Source organism: Rhincodon typus, chromosome 4, assembly GCF_021869965.1.
Source record: "Rhincodon typus isolate 14 chromosome 4, sRhiTyp1.1, whole genome shotgun sequence".
Lineage (NCBI taxonomy): Eukaryota > Metazoa > Chordata > Chondrichthyes > Orectolobiformes > Rhincodontidae > Rhincodon > Rhincodon typus.
Window position 1 is genome coordinate 19,868,117 of NC_063335.1, and position 17,067 is coordinate 19,885,183.

Consider the following 17,067-nt stretch of genomic DNA (forward strand, 5'->3'; position numbering starts at 1 on the left):
TGAACCACTGAAAAAAAATTACCTCTCAAAGAAAATTTTTATACAACTTCTGTTTTATTTTAAAATCACAGCAAGTCTATTCATATCATCTAGATTTGTCCTACAGCTAAAGGCCAAAATAGAATAATTGATGACATCTCCACAGCTTCTGAAATGACCTCTGCTATATAATTAGAACAACATAAAGACATTAATTGCCACCAAAGATTATGGATTTAACAGCTAGTGGACCTATTTCTTACACTGTTAGCATTTCTCCAAGGTTACCAAGGTGCAGACTCTGGGAACATGAGTTCAAATTCCACCAAGGCACCTGCTAGAATTTGAATTCAGCTAATAAATATGGAATGTAAAACAAGCCTCCATGATGGTGACCATGAAACTTTCATCGATGTTGAACCTGATCTGGTTCACTAATTTCCAATTGGGAAGGAAATTGCCTATCCTTGGTCTGGCACAGCTATGCACTTGACATGTTAACTGTCTTCTGAAATGGCCCAGAAAGTCAGTCAGTCTGTTCAAGGGCAATTAGGGATGGTAACCAAATGCTTGTTTTACTCACACTGTCCACATCTCATGAAAGTATAAAGGACTCTGACCACTACAGTAACCATTCAAAATAAAGGAGTGTTTCTTCACACTCTTTTTAGCAAATAATAATTAAATTATCAAATTAAATAGGTGTCATCCTCTTAAAGGGGGTACTGTAAGTTTCTCTTCATATTCTTTAAAAATCAAAGTTTCAAGAAACCAATTTTTTTTCTTTATTCATTCACAGGATGAGGGTGTCGCTGGCTAGGCAGCATTTATTGCCCATCCCTAATTGCCCAGAGGGCAGTTGAGAGTAAATCACGTTGCTGTGGGTCTGGGGTCATATGTAGGCCAGACCAGGTAAGGATGGCAGTTTCCCTCCCTTAAGGACATTAGTGAACCAGATGGGTTTTTCCTGACAATCGATTCGCGGTCATCACTAGATCCTTAATTCCAGATATTTTATTGAATTCAAATTCCACCATCTACCATGGTGGGATTAGAAGCTGGGTCCCCAGAATGTTATCCGGGTCTCTGGATTAATAGTCCAACGATAATACCACTAGGCCATCGCCTCCCCCATTAAGAATGGACGGCCTGTTAAAGGGGCACGGAATGAAAATCAAATGCTCAAAAGACATTTACAAAACATACATCAAAAATAAGTTTTCAGCAGAAGCATTGCACTTCAATCTTGTGGTTGCGGAAGGGAGGCAGGCAGTCAGGTTGCAAAAATACCCCTCCATGGCCCCCTGAATGGATTTGTTGATAGGCAACTTGGCCAGACCCTAGGGTGCAGCCTTCCCAGGTCACCATTTAATAATCCAGTGTAGGTAAACCATTCTAACCCTTGTGTGTACTTCTCCCATCCTCTGTTAACTCTTTTTCCATTCTCCCTGGTTTTGTCTTCTTTGAGTCAGAATTGGTTGGAAAGAAGTTTCATGTGAGATGAAGACAATGGGAAAAATGTATTTTCCAATAATTTCTTCTTTATACCCAACAGCCCATCACACATTCTTCCCTTCAACTCATTGATCCCATAACAATCCTATTCCGTTCTTCTTACCCTTTTCTGACCCCTTTACACTTACCGCTATCTCCAACCACTTCTCCTCTGAATGACATATCCAACTCTGCATCCTCCCCTCCATTTTGGTCTGCTTTCACTTAGTTACTTTTAACCTTTGATCTATTCCCATATGCTTCTCCTTTTGACGGGAGGACAGGGAAACATCATCCTCTGATTCTGTCTCCGACACCCATTCTGATCTGTATCCTTCAAAGAGGCTTTGTTTGCTTTCAATATTGAATTTTCTTGTCATAATATTAAATGAGATTAAAATTAAGACAGAAACTTTTTGACTTTCTGGGATCTGACAGGAAATGGATGGGATCGGATTATTTGCCCAATTTTATCTTCTCCTGACTTCAATTGAAAGTAAAATCAGGCAGGGTATGTAATAAGCAGCCAATTTAACTTGATCAGCTTTCAACTTGGTAGGTTCAGTTAAAATCATCCTCTCTGCCTATGTGTTTATGTCCCTCTGTTCTGTCCATTTCTCCGTCCCTCTGTCTCAGCTTTGTGAAATCCAAAAATGTTTCCTGGGCCTTACTCCTCTTTGGCCCTGGCTGTAATCCAGTAGTGTAACAGTCTGAAAAAGAACAGTTTTTTTTGTTAATATAGTGATTTGCAATTTTCTCTGTGTTGGATGAAAGAAATGTATCCTGTAAATATTAATACACTCTGCCCATTCACCAGACACTGAAATCTACAAACAGAAAACCTCACTGTTGAAGAAAATCTGTTTCAATAGTATACACCAATAGAAATGACACGGCAGTAAGTTACCAAATACAAAATTCTAATGACAGATGGACTGAAATCGGATGACCTCAGGGACCTCTTTGATGTGCTCCGGGAGCTCAGTTTACAAACATATGGCTGTATCAGCTAGGCATAATTGAGGAAAGTATTATTGTATTTTTATAGCTATAAACAGCTCTATTAACTACACACAGTGAAAAGAGATAGGAACTTGTACAATGCATCTGGGCATTTAATACAACATGACAATGAACAATAGCAAACAGTGCTTCTTTAACAGAATTTACAACAGCACCCTACCAGAGTCCATTTGTCCAACTTCTTCCTGCTTATCCTGTTGGGAGGTTGGCCAGCCCATCTGTCAGATGGAGTATATATACATTCTGAATTCTAGCCACCAGCAGCAGAGCAATCAGATTTGTAAACAACCATTATTTGCTCAAACTGTTTCAAGCCCAGTAGCAGCTAATAATTTTTAAAAGAGGTATTTCAATTCCAGTAACCAGTTGAAAAAAATCACTCAAAAGGATTTTAGGTTTTAGGATTTTTGCTGGAATAAACAAAGTAAAGTAGCATTTTCTAAACGCTATTCAGTAGGCAATTATATTCTAAACTACAGAAAATATCCTTCATTTAACTCTTTTAAGATAACCAAAAATCCACTGTTACATTGCACCCTTAAGTGGACAAGTCATTCTCCAAGAACCAGTATAAAACTATTCTCAGCTTCCAATGACTTACTTCCTTTTCCCTTTCACAGTTGGGTAACTTCTAATCCCCAAAATAACTTTCATGAGGAGAGGTGCCCCGACAATTCCTCCCTCTAGACGAAAACAGGAAATCTTTTAGCCTCATTTCACAAACTTAATTTATTCAACCCATGCATGAGCTGCCATTCGCATTTTTCATCATGAAAACTAGAGAATAAATCTTGTTTATTCTTTCAGAGGATATGGGTATCATTAACAAGACTAGTATTTGTTGCTCAAACCTAATAGCCACAGAATGGAGTGATTCAGGGCAATATGAATCGCATGGACCTTGTATCTGGGTAGGAATGCCAATTCTTTCATTCTCCCTCCCCCCAAGCACACAGACACAGACAAACACCTTCCCGCCTCACACCAGTGCATCCTATCTTGGAATCAAAAAGACAGTTTAAGGTATAAGCATTTAGAAAACCTAACATTTCTAAACCTCTGTGAGACTAGGAACATAAGAGTCTATTGGTAATTAGCTTAGAGACATGTGCTTTTGTGTACAGGAGTAAATATTTTGCACCTTTCTCCCAGTAAAACCATTTGAAACCCCTCCCTTTGCAGTTAAGAGCCAAGCTACCCAAGTTGTTGTTGGGTTAGGATGTGTGCTGGTCATGTAATTCATGCATTCCTCCATTTTAACCTAAAGAGACCGTCACATAATATGGCACATAGTCATAGCATCATACAGTACAGAAGGGGCCCTTTGGCCCATCAAGTCTGTGCCAACAAAATATACTAATACCTGAATTATTCCAATTTTCACTCAGCCTATAGCCTTGAGTGTAATAACACTTCAAGAGCTCATTCAAGTACTTTTAGAGGTTGTGAGGTTTCCTGCTTCAACTACATGCCCAAACAGTATATTTCAAACTCTTCCCACCTCTGGGTGATAAGGCTTTCTTTTTCCTCAAACCCCCTCTAAACCTCCTGCTTTTCACTTTAAAATTATACCCCCTTCTTATTGACCCTTTTACCCAGAGGAACAGCTGCTCTCTATTCACCCTGTCAATGTCCCTGTTGATCTTATACACTTCTATCAGGTCTCCCCTCAATCTTTTCTGCTCCAAAGGAAACAAACCTGAGCTTGTCCAACCTCTCTTGACAGCTGCAGTGCTCCATCCCAGGCAATATCCTGGTCAATCTCCTCTGCACCCCCTCCAGTGCAGTCACATCCTTCCAATAGTACGGTGACCAGAACTGCACATGGTACTCCAGCTGTGGCCTAACCAAAGTTCTGTACAGCTCCAACATGACCTCCCTCTTCTTATAATCAATACTGCAACTAATAAAGCATCCCATATGCCTTTTTACCTACCCTTTTTAGGTGTCCTGTCACCTTCAGAAATCTGTGGACAAGCACCCCAAGATCCCTCTGTTCCTCTGAGCTTCCTAGTATCCTGCCTTTCATGGAGTCCTCCATTGTCTTGTTTTCTTTTGCCAAGTGCATCATCTCACATTTATCAGGGTTAAATTCCATCTGACCAATCCATTTATATCCTTCTGTAAGCTAACAGGTTCCTCCTCATGGTCAACCACCCGGCCAATCTTTGTGTCATCTACAATTTACTTATCTTCGCTCCCATATGCTCATCTACATCATTTATGCATATCACAAACAATAAGGTACACAGCACTGATCCCTGTGGTACACCAGTGCACACCAGGCTCCAGTCACATAAACAGCCTTCTACTACCACCTTCTTTCTCCAAACACTAAGCCAGTTTTGGATCCATCAGTTTTGAACTAACCCAAAACATTAACTGTGCTTTCTCTCTACAGATGCTGCCAAACCTGCTGAGATTTTCCAGTCATTTTGTTTCTGATTTCCAGGATCTACAGTTTTTTTTTGTGTGTATCCATCTTGTCAAGTTAACCTGGATCCCATGAGCTTTTACCTTTTTTGTCAGTTTCCCACATTGGGCCTTGTCAAAGGCCTTGCTGAAATCCATATAAATATAAACACAATCTTAAACTAATAAGATTTTTTGTGCTTAGAAACTTTATATTTGTGACATAATATGACTATATGAATGAATTCACCAACTACTTCTGAATCTTTCTTAAATAGGTTGGTGCTTTCATGGGACCTCTTTTTGAGTACTCTTCCATGGCCCCTTTGAGGCCCATCAAAAACTTGCATAATTGGATGAAGTGTCTATGATATATTCTCTGCCTATTTTATATTGTATGTATAGTATGTATCTGAGAGTTGCCATAAGGCCAACATTTGCATATTTAAGAAGCACTGTGCATGTTTCAGGCCCAGATTGCATCAGGCTTGTTGATTACATATTATCTGTATTTAAAAATTTGCAGATGATGGGTATTAACTGGGTATTCACCTGAGGCCTTTATAAATAGAGACAGACTAAAACAACAGTTGTGGAGTTCAGAAATCTATGCTTATAATGTGTAGCTTTGGAAATAACCATGAAACTGTGTAAAGATTATCTCCAGTTTTCCTTCATCAACTGGCTTTTTGGAACAGAATAAGGCAGGCCTTGGTGTCAGTTGGATTCCAGTTGGAGTCCCCAAACCTTAGTTTTACAGGAGTAGAACAGTTGGCCATGAAATCAACCTCTGCCCCCAAAAACCTGTCGGTGCTCCAAAATTTTGGAAAAAATATTGTTTCGGTTACTTTTCCCCTGCATCATAACTGGGTTAGTCAGGAGCACCTGCACTGTAATGTTTTGTTTTGCCTGAACACAAGCCTTGAACTCTGAGCTGCTTCCTGCAAGACCTTCAGATGTGTTTACATTAGAAATGATGCAGACAGAAAGAATTCCGTCTACAATTCATGTCTCAGGCAGCGTTAGAAACACTGATACAATCCATTTGGCTTTTAATAAATTCGTATCATTTCGGTATAAATCTGGCATTGGACGGGTGAGAATGGCAGAAGTCTATTGAAATTGATTTCGCAAACTCAAATCCAAATGTAGAATTCAGTGAGCTTTGAGTTATATAATTTGTGCAAATGAGGTACTGTTTTCTAATATAACCAAATGGAAGTAGGCTATTTAAGCTTTTAAGCCCACTGCACCAATTTATTAGATCATGACTAACCTGTACCTTAACTTCAGCTACCAGCACTTTTATCTTGTGATACACCTAACAATCTATATTTAATGAAAATCTAATAATCCCAGTCTTGACAGTTTCAATAAGCCCCGTACCTGCCATATTTGGGGAAGCAAATTCTACATTTTTTCCTTTGTATGGCCGCACTGAGTAGGGATAGAAGGAGTGCATTGTGAGCAGAATCCACATTTTGGTGTAGAAATTCTCAGGTAAACATGTATAACTGAAGCTCAAATTTAGTTTAACACTTTGAATTTAATTTAGAACTTTTAAAAAATAAAATAACATGCAAGATATTTAACAGAAACTGCCTGTCAGTTGCAGTTAACTGTTAAAATTAGCTGGAACTGATTACCCATTTGTCATGTATTCATGACTGAGGCTTTTGAGGTAATAGTGTCCCTATCTCTGAACCAGAAGACATAGGCTTGTCCCACCTGTGCCAGAAGTGTATCTGAACAGGTTGATTAAGAAAGTAACTAATAAATAATATTATAAGACGATAAGATATAGGAACAGAATTAGGTCATTCAGTCTATCCACTCTGCTCCACCATTCGATCATGGCTGATAGGTTTCTCAACCCCATTCTCCTGCCATCTTCCCAAAACACTTGATCCCCTGACTAGTCAAGACCCAATCTATCTCTGTCTTAAATACACACAATGACTTGGCCTCCACTGCCCTCTGCAGCAATAAGTTCCACAGATTCACCACGCTCTCCCTTTAGAACTGAGTTGTGTCCTCAGATCCCAGTCTGTCCAACTAGTGGAAACACCTTCTCCACTTCCACTCTATCCAGGACTCTCAATATTCTATAAATTTCAATCAGATTCCCCCTCATCTTTCTAAACTCCATTGAGTACAGACCCAGAGTCATCAACCACTGGTCTTACTACAAGCCCTTCATCCCTGGGATCATTTTTGTAACCTCCTCTGGACCCCTTACAACACCAGCACATCCTTCCTTAGATACAGGGTCTAAAACTGCTCACGATATTCCAAATGCAGTCTGATCAGGGCCTTACACAGCCTCAGCACATACATTTCTGCTCTTGTATTCTAGCCCTCTTGAAATGAATGCTAACATTGCATTTGTCTTCCTAACTGCCAACTGAACTTGCATATTGACCTTAAGATAATCCTGAACTAGGACTCCCAAGTCCCTTTGTCCTTCAGATTTCTGAAGCCTTTCCGATTTAGAAAATAGTCTGAACCTCTATTCTTCTCACCAAAGTGCATAACCTCATACTTTCCCACTTTGTACTTCATCTGCCACTTCTTTATCCACCCTACTAGCCTGTACAAGTCTTTCTGCAGCCTCCCCAGTTCTCAGCACAACCTATCCCTCCACCTATCTTTGTGTCATCTGCAAACTTAGCAACAATGCCCTCAGCTCCTACGTTCAGAACATTATTGTTTAACATGAATAGTTGTCCCACTACTGACCCCTGTGGAACTCAACTACTGACCCCTTTATCTCCATTCTCGGCCTTCTGCCAATCAATCCTCTATCCATGCCAGTTCCTGGCCCCTAACACCATGGGCTCTTATCTTATTCAGCAGCCTCCTGTGTGGCACCTTGTCAAAGGCCTCCTGGAAGTGGATCACATCCACTGGCTCTCCTTCTCTAACCTGCTTGTTACCTCCTCAAAGAATTCTAACAGATTTGTCAGGCATGACCTCCCATTATTGAAACTGTACATTTTCCAATGCACTACCAAGTACTCTGCAATCTCATCCTTAATAACGAACACTAAAATCATACCAATGATCAAAGTCAGCTCAGCAGCCAATAATTTCCAGACTTCTGCCTCCCACCTTTCTTAAATGGGGCTGTTACGTTAGCCATCTTGCAGTCCTCTGGGGCCCACCTCAACTCTGGTGATTCCTGAAAGATGACCACCAATGCCTCCACAATCTCCTCAGCTATCTCCTTCAGAACTCTGGGTTGTAGTCCATCTGTTCTGAGTGATTTACTTAACTTCCCCAGCACCTTTTCCTTAGTGATAGCCACAAACTCACCACTGCTGCCTGACTCTTTGTAATATATTCTTGGTTGACATGGCAGTCAAAGGGTATAGGAAAGAAGAGGTTATAATTGGATCAGTTTTTGATCCTACCAAATTGCAGAACAGGCCTGAAGGGCCAAAATATCTATTCCTGTTCCTAATTTGTATGTTCACATCTACTTGAACTGAATCATAAAATTATTACAGCAAAGAAGGGTCCATTCATCCTGTTATGTCTGTATTGGCTGTCTTGGCTCAGTGCTACTCCCTCACATTTTCCCAATTCCTTTGCAAATTTCTTCACTTTAAGTGATGATCTAAGTCTTTTTTGGAAGCCACAATTGAATCTGCTTCCACTATACTTGGTCAATGCACTCCTAATTCAAATAACTCGCTGCATAAATAAACCTCTCCTCATGTCACTATTCCTCCTCTTGATAATCACCTAAGGGTGAGGGTTTTCTAGCTCTTAATCCTTTTACCAGCTTAATTAGTTTCATAGAATCCCAACAGAGTGGAAACAGGCCATTCGGCCGAACAAGTCCACACTGCCCCTCTGAGGAGCATCCCACTCAGACCCATTCCCCTAATTTCCCATGTCTAACCCACCTAACCTAAACATCCCCAGGTTCTGTGGGCAATTTAGCATGGCCAATCCACCTACGCTGCACATCTTTGGACTGTGGGAGGAAACTGGAGCAAACCCATGCAGACACAGGGAGAATGTGCAAACTCCACACAGACAGCCGCCTGAGGCTGGAATCGAACCCAGGTCCCTGGCGCTGTGAGCCACCATGCTACCTACCCTATCTCTTGCTATCTCATAATTTCATCCCTCAGAATTTTGAATATTTCCATCAAATCTTCCGTCATTGAAAACTGAAAGAACTGCGGATGCTGTAAATCGGAAACAAAGACAGAAATTGTTGCAAAAGCTCAGCAGGTCTGGTAGTTCCTGTGAAGAGAAATCAGAGTTACCGATATATTAAGTGGGATCAAAAGAGAATGTCACAAATGTCACTTCATATTCCGCCTCGGTAGCCCAAAGCCCAAAGGCCAATGGCCTGAACATAGAATTCACCAGTTTTAAAATTTCCCCACCCCCGGCCTCATCCCATGTCCAAACCTCACTCTCATCCCCGCCTCCTTGACCTGACACAACCTATCCATCTTCTCTCCCACCTAATCGCCCCACCCATCCCACTGACCAATCCGCACCACTCCCTACCTGAATCCACCTATCACCATTCCACCTACCTTCCCCAGGCCCACCCCTACTCCCTCTATTTATTTCCCAGCTCCATTCCCCCTCCCCAGTCCTGATGAAGGGTCCTGACCCAAAATGCTGACTTTCCTGCTCCTCTGATGCTGCCTAGCCTGCTGTGTTCCTCTAGCTCCACACTGCGTAAGACCCTCCTGTGAATGATCTCTTTTCCAAGGAGAATAGGCTCAGCATCTTCAATCTGTTTATGTAACAGAAATTCTTTATCAATGGAACCATGATATTTTTCTGCACCATTTAAGTCTTTTTGTCCTTCCTAAGTGCAGTGCTCAGAACTGGATGCAATACTGTTTTATACTGTTTATCATGACTTCCTTTCTTTTGTACCCTATGCTCCAATCTATAAATCTCAGAATCCCCATGTATGTTATGAACCATACTCTTGTTGCCTCAATGCCAGCGATCTCTTCTTTCTTGTTGAACTCAAATACTCAATGTAGAAAATTCTTCTGAACACACTCAAAGAATTCCTGCACGTCCCTGCTCTGTATGTTTCTATCTTGCAATATGTATAGAGTAGTTAAATTTACCCCATTCTACTCTATAATTTTTGCACTTCTCTGTAAGAATTCCTTGTGAATTTGTTCCTTAACATCTTTCCCGCTAGCTGGTAGCTTGTAGGCTATACCATGCAATGAAAATGTGCATCTATTGTTTCTTTGCACTAGCCATGATATCTGTCCCTGATCCTATGACACCCCTGGGAGATCCTCCCTCTCTCTGCAGCCCTGCAATATGACTGCCTTACCTTTTCTGAACACCTTCTATCCAGGAAAATTTAGGATCCAATTCTACCCCTCACTGAGTCAGGTATTAGTTATTGTCACATAATATTTGCATGTCACCACACTTCATGTATTTACCTAAATGCACACTAATCCTGGATTTAGACTTTGTGACATTCTCTTTTCATCTCACTTAGTACATTATTGTTTCCTTCTCTGGTGCTGTTTGTGTGTCTCCTAATTCTCTGCGTACCTTAAAGTTCCTGTCTAATATTGCCTCCTGGTTCCCATATGTTAGTTTAAACCCTATCAAATTGCACATGTAAATCACCCCAGAAGGAAAATTGTCCATGCTGTATTCATGTGCAATGAAACAAAACACCTCTTTCCCACATCAGGACCTAAGAGCTAAAATCATGAGTTAAGGATTATCACCGAGTTATGTGAAAATTAGTGCAGGATATTAGGGAAGTGCATAGGTGACTAAAGGAATGGTGTGGGAAAGAGGTGTTCCATTTCATTGCACACTGGCTGGAGTGCTGGGAAAGGAAAGAACTGCATGGTTTGGGCAGGTTGAGTTGGGTTGGGATCATAGTCCCATTGGAAAGGACAAATACAAGGTCACAACTGTTAGTGTATGAAGAGGACTAAGAAAGTATTGGTATCGAGGCAGTAATTCAAAAAAGGGAAAGGACGAGAGACAAAGTTAAAAAGTATGCTTTGGCACAAAAGATTAAGTGGAAGTTGTAAAATTACTAAAATAATGGAGGGAATTACTGTATGTGTGAGGAATATATTTGAGCCGAAGAACAATTTAGCACGTGATCACATAAGTGCTCTTAATACAAATGCATGAAGTCTAAACAGCAAAATGCATGAATTGCAGGCACAAATTCAACTTGTAGGATATGACATGATGATCATTGCATGGATGCAAGGTTGTCAGAACTAGAAACTAAATCTATTGTTGTATAAGCTGTACAGGAAGCTTTGGCCGTAATTTTAACTTCAAACAGATATTAGGGCTGAAGCAGGTGGACTGCCCAGGTCTCATTAACACTTATCAACACTAGCTCCTGTCCTAAACCAATGGGTGTGATTGGGGGGGGTCTTGCAAGCAAGTGAGAATGGAGAAGCATACAACTGTCAGGCACCAGCTGGGGCCAAAGTAAGTGCTCCACAACAAACTAAGTCAGGCAGGTTGGAGGTCTGAACCAGTCACCACTGAAGCAAGATGGATGGGTGTGATTGGTATCTCATTGGAGGCCCCAGCATTCTCTGTTGGACAGGGAAATGTTACCCTACTCTTCCAGGCAGCAGGAAACCTTCAGAAAAAGATTATCATTTGGGAACATAGACAGAAGAGAAGGAGTAAGCCATTTGACACTTTGAACCTGCTGCACTGTTCAATAAGATCATGGCTGATCTCGATGTGATCTCAACTCCATTTTCCTGCTTGTCGCTACTCCCTCCCTCACCACTGTCATTGACTCTCTTGTCTATCAAAATCTGCGTTGAAGAAACTCAGTGACCCAGCCTCCACTGCTTTCCAGGGAAGAGAATTTTATAGATTACAACTCTCTGAGAGAACAATTTATCCTCTCCTCCATCTTGAAAGGTAGGCCTCTTATGCTTAAATTACATCCCCTAGTTTTCACTGCTCACAAGAGGAAACATTCTTGCACGACTGATCCTATCAGGATCTCATAAGTTTCAATAAGATCATGTTTATTCTCCTAAACTTAAATGACTTCTTCAGAGGATAATTATTTCATCCCAGGAATGAGTTGGGTGAACCTTCTCTGAACTGCTTTTATTGTAATTATATCCATTTTCAAATGAGATAAAACTGTACACAGTACTCCAGATGTTGTCTTACCAAGGCCATGCACAGCTGTGGGAAAACTTCAAATAAAAGCAAAGTACTGCAGATGCTGGCCTAATGGTAATAACAGTAGACTTATTATCCATGTGATCAAGGTAACAGTGAATATTCAAATCCTGCCACGTCAGGTGGTGAAATTTGAAATCAATAAAAAAAATCTGGAATTAAGAGCGTAATGATGACTTGAAGTGATTGTTGGGGAAAAACCCCCTTTTTGTTCACTGATGTTTTTTAGGGAAGGAAACAGCTGCTTTGGCCTACATCTGACTCCAGACCCACAATTACTCTCAACTGCCTTCTGGGCAATTAGCGATAGACAATCAATGCTGCTCAGGCCAGTGTCACTGTCACCCACAATCCCATGTGAGTTAAAAGGAAAAACTGGAATAAATACAGCGAAATGTGCAGAAACTCAGGTCCAGCAGCATCTGTGGACAGAGAAGCCATTAATGTTTTGAGTTCAATATTTAAAGGAAAGAGCATAAGAAATAGGAACAGGAGTAGGCTGTTCGGCTCTTCATGCCTGCTCTGCCATTAAGTTGAATCATGGCTGATCCAACATTCCCCACATCCACTTTCCTGCCATTTCCCCATTAACCCTTGATTCACCTATTGATGAAAAATCTGTCTATCTCAGCCTTAAATATACACAAGGTCCCTGCTCCCACAGCTCTCTGTGGCAAAGGGTTCCAACACTCAATCTTCAGAGAAGAAATTCCTCCTTATTTCAGTCTTAAATTTGCACCCCGTTAATGCTGAGACTATGCCCTTGGCATCTAGATTCTTAGAGCATTTACCCTGTCATACCCCTTAAGATTCCTGAATGTTTCAATTGGATCACCTCTCATTTTTTTAAACTCCAATGAACAGAGTACTGGCTGTGCCAAATCGTGACTCGCAAGGGAGAAGGTTCCCAGAATATACACTAATAATTCCCAGAGGGCTTCATCAGCTAATAATTTTGGACAGAGTTGAGAATCTATAAACTGAATGAAGATCATGAAGCTTGAGCAAGCTCAGTATATCAATATTTCCAGCTTGATGAGTACTATCTAATAATATGATTCCTTCTGTTTTTATGGCTGTAAATTTTCAGCACTTTTGTATTTAATTCCCTTTGCAATAAACACCAACATTCTATTTGCCTTCCTAGGAACTTGCTATACCTGCAGTCTAACTTCATGTACCAGCATATCTAGATCCCTCCGTACCACTGAGTTCTGCAACCTCACTCCATTTCAATAATATGCTATTTTTCTATTCTTCCTGCCAAAGCGGACAAATTAACATTTTCCCACATTATATTCCAGACGCCAACTGTTTGCCAACTCACTCAACTCATCTAAATCTCTTTGTAGACTCTCTTCCTTCTCTGGTTAATCTACTTTCCTGCCAATCATGTTGTAATCAGCAATTTCTGGGAATGATACATTTGATGTCCGCATCTATGTCATTGATATAGTTTGTAAATACTTGAGGCTCTAACATCAATCAACATAGAATTCCCACAGAAGCAGTCCATTCAGCCCATCAAGTCCACAATGACCCTCTGAAGGGCATCCCATCAGACTCACCCTCACCTGTAACCCTGGATTTCCCATGGCTAATTTACCAAGCCTGCACACCCCTGGACACCCTGGGGCAATTTAATGGCCAATCCATCTAAACTGCACATCTTTGTATTGTGGGAGGAAACTGGAGCACCCAGAGGAAACTCACTCACACGGGGAGAATGTGCAAACTTCACACAGACAGTCACCCAAGGGGGGAATTGAACCCGGGTCCCTGGTGCTGTGAGGCAGCAGTGCTAACCACAGAGCCACTGTGCTTGCACCACCCCTGGGCAGTCCTCCACTAATAGCGTGTCAACCTGGAAAAGACCCATTTATCCCTACTCTATTTCCTATTTGCTAGCCAATTCTTTATCCATGATAATATAATGTTCCTACACCCTGCAAATACTTAAACAGACCTCTACTGGTTTGTTGACAGCTTTTGCTTATAACTTGTGAGAATACACACACCTCTTTTTAATTCAAGCCATGTTGGGATGTGAATTAAGTGATTGGATCTACTCATCTTGATATTTATCATGCCCACACTCTCCACGCTCCCAAAAACCTGGAGTGAAAATGACAGTAGGTGAAATGCTGCAGAAGTAAAGCAGGTTACATCCAGCCAATATTTTATCAACCCACCCTTCCTGCCCTACACCACAGGGATTTCACTGGACAGCCGAGGTTAACAATTGGGCTTCTCCATCTGGTATTGCATCATTCACAGCAGATCTTCAATCCAATTTACAGGTCCTACAGCTGACTCTGAGACTGATCATGCTGCTAACCTTTCAGAATGTGAATACTGTGCACAATGGAGGAAATTCATATAACTTCAGAAAATGACTCATAAAACGTATGATAGAGGAAGACATAATCATTAATAATTGAAGTCCATTTTTCTCAAGCTTCTTTTCTGATGTTTCCCATTGTCTTCCACTGTTCCCCTCACCTGTTCCTTAATTCCTTCTCACTTTCTTCCTGAACATAACAATGTAGGTTTTTTACGTTTCTGAATTTTTGATACCGACATATCCTGATGTATTTGAGGATTGTAGATTTCAGTACTTCTCCACAGTTTAACAGTAGTTTGCTGACGTCATTAACATAATGGATTATTCTGACAGTGAGTCATATTTTTGTGGATTAATTATTTTGGCCCAATGCATTCTATTTCACTTTTGAAGTTAACAGCTGGGGTTTCAATCAGCAAACTTTGTCACTTGTGCAAAGCAATACATTCATGAGAAATAAGACTGTTTAAGGAGGTGTCTCTTATGAGATCACTTGGATTATGTTTTTCCCCAAAGAAAATCTCACTCAATGATAGACAAACTGTGATCTATCTCTCAGTGCCACAAACAAAAATCTTTGGGGTACCATCTTGGCAATGGAGGAAACATTGATCTTTCATGCATGGAAAGTTGGCAGCACAATCAGAAATCACAGCAGTTTCCAGTTCTATAGCAATATTATATTCCAGGGGTCAGTTAGCTCAGTTGGCTGAATGGCTAGCTTGCAAAGCAAAATGATGACAACAGCATTGGCTCAACTCCCACACCAGCTGAGGTTACAATGAAGGATTCTCCTTCTCAACCTCGCCCTTCACCTAAGGCATGGTGACCCTCAGTATAAACCATGACCAGTCATCTCTCTTTCTAATGAGAAAGCAGCCCTACGGGGGTCTGGTAAGATTATGGTGACTTTACCTTACTTTTATTCCACAAAGGCGCATCACAAAAATATACTTATTGTCTCTGCTAAAAAAAATTTGACAGGTTTTCGGAATGACAGCCAAGATTACACAAAATATTTTGTCAGCAGCTGAAACCAACTAAATTATCTACGAAAGAAGATCTTTGAGAGTTTCAGTGTTTTGTGATTCACCCAATAACTGTCTGAAGTGTAATTGGGCCATCAACTTTGAACTGTTAATTTGCAAACACAAACCTTTGCCATTGTCAAAAATTTAATATTAATGAGCGGAAATTCAGTTTAATGTATTTCTGACCGGAGCTGCCGGTATCTTTGTTTCAGGGCAGCTGTGGAGAGGTTGAAAGTCACCTGCAAACAGGCCAAAAAACAAGTTCTGACCTGTGCTGGTAGGTTTAATTCTCAACTGTTTTAAAGACTGCTGAAAAGTGGGCAAGGTCACTAGTTGGCTAATGCCTTCAATGATTGACAAAGGAGTCAGAAATTTATTTTCAAATTCTTTTGGAAGTCCACACTCAGTTTCAATTAATACATTACGAAGGCATCAGCTACAAGTTTGGAAGAGTCCCCAGCCTTCCAGATATTGTCACTCCTCCAGGTGGTGATCTCTTAACCATTCCAGATTTTAATTGATCTAGCCTTGCTGATAATGTCTTCAGGTGTCAAGGACCTAAATTGGGATTCCCTCCTGAGCCCTTTCCACCTCTCTTTCCTCCTTAAAGGAGCTACATGAATACAAGCTGTTTTGTTGTTGTGATCCCACAAACAGAGATTTCATAGAATTCCTACAGTGCAGAAGCAGGCCATTCAGCCCATCAAGTTCACACCAACTCTCCAAAGAGCATCTCACCCACGGCCTTACCCTTTTCCTATAATCCTGCAGTTCCCATGGCTAATCTACCTAGCCTGCACATCTTTCGACTGTGGGAGGAAACCGGAGCACCTGGACAAAACCCAGGCAGACACAGGGTGACCATGCAGACTCCACATTGACAGTCGCCCAAGGCTGGAACCGAACCTGGGTCCTTGGTGCTGTGAGGCAGCAGTGCTATCCACTGAGCCACCATACCGCCCTAACTGAGGAAAATGCTATGCTGCTACATGAATGGTGTTGAACCATAAAGCAGCTAACAACAGAAAGAAGCTTCCTGTACTGCTACATTCTTAATGGAGCCTACAAGGTTAAAATGTTGTCACCTTTTCTCAATTAGAAGGGCTGTGCTCCTAATCCTTCTCAGCTTCCTTCTACATTTTCCATCTTACATATTGTTGGGATTGTTGGAGACTAATCATCTCAGTCTCGGAACAACACAACAGGAATTTCTCAGAGAAGTGTCCTAAAACCATTTGTTTTCACCTGTTATGTCAATGGCCTTTGATTACAAGATCAGGGTGCAGCCGTTTGTTAATGAATGCACAATGTTCAGTTCCATTCACATATATTCATAAAACAAAGCAGTCCATGCTCACATGAAGCAAGACCATGACCTGATTCAGTTGGTAGGTATTAAGCATCATTCATGTCATAAAAATATCAGGCAATGAGCAACACCAGCAAAAGGGATTCTAACTACCTGTTTATGACAGCATTATCATCTATCACAGAGACTTCTATAATCATACAACTGGTGCAACTGCTGGAGTTACTATAACTGTTCAAAGGCTACCATGAATGGTTAACTTCCAGATTCCACAA